The sequence below is a fragment of the Camarhynchus parvulus genome, chromosome 1A (assembly GCF_901933205.1).
Source record: "Camarhynchus parvulus chromosome 1A, STF_HiC, whole genome shotgun sequence".
NCBI classification, from domain to species: Eukaryota; Metazoa; Chordata; class Aves; order Passeriformes; family Thraupidae; genus Camarhynchus; species Camarhynchus parvulus.
In genome coordinates, this window is record NC_044586.1 from 17,720,725 (window position 1) to 17,721,860 (window position 1,136).

A 1,136-nucleotide genomic window follows, 5' to 3' on the forward strand; every position below is an offset into this window, starting at 1 on the left:
TTGTGGTTGCTCATTTTCTAGACCTCCCACTCAGGCCAGGTGGTCTTTGCAGACAAACTACAACAAACTGCAGGAACAGAGAAGAAGGAGAATTTCTTCTTGCTACACAGAAGGACAAAATTGCCCAACAGTTTCTGCAGATTAGAGTCAGAAGAAAATTTCATTAGCACAAAAAATCTACTTAAATCACTTAATTCCGAGGATGTATGAACAATACAACCTAACATTTGTGAAGGCACCAGGGAATCCTGCTCTGGTTCCCAGAGCTGCTTTCCTTTGCTGCAGCTGGTGCCCAGAAGCCGGGAATGTCCCACAACCACATTTCTAACAGCCAGGTCCATCCATATGCCATTGCCTGTGCGGAGGGCCACCAGCTGCCAGGCCACGTAACCCGTGCTCAAATTCTGCCTTTGGATCTCTGGTACTTGAAAGCATTTGAGTTTTTCTATCAAAATCCAGGGACAGTAAGTTCCTTCCTTGAACTTTCAGGACTCAACCCAATGTTGCCAAGACACTGCACACACACAGACACCCCTTGGCCCAAATTGTCTGTGGAGAGAATGCCTCATTGCTACCAAAGCATATCAAAAGAAGAACAAAAATACCAGAAAACTAAGAGAGTTTCTTTTTTTCTCCCCTCAACATTCCAGTTTGGTGAGCTGCTTCTGCTGAGGGAACTGCTGCAAAGTTTGTGCCCTGTCCAGATTTGTCAGCGTCCTGAAGGTTCAAGTGTTTATTGCTTTGAAGTTGGGCAGGACAGAGGAAAGACAAGAAAGCTGAGGAACAACCAGTAAAGGTTCTCAGCACTTTTGTATAAGCCTCACAACATGGCACCAATAGTCCTGGCAAGAGTTATAAAGATGCATAGGCTTGAGTCATCATTATAATAAACCATCCAGTCTTGCCTGGGCTATAAATAACACCACTTAGTAGGTACCAGCAAAGGTTTAAAGATAGGATTAAGGAACCAATTCTGCTGCTTCAGTCAAAAAATAAAGAGGTTATACAGAAAATCAACTGAATCAAATAATATTAAAAATCCCAAACCCTGTGAGCACACCTGTGGGAAGGGCACAGTACAGAAATGATGATGTGTAATCTCACTACATAATCCATTTGATTTCTTTGCTGCAGGA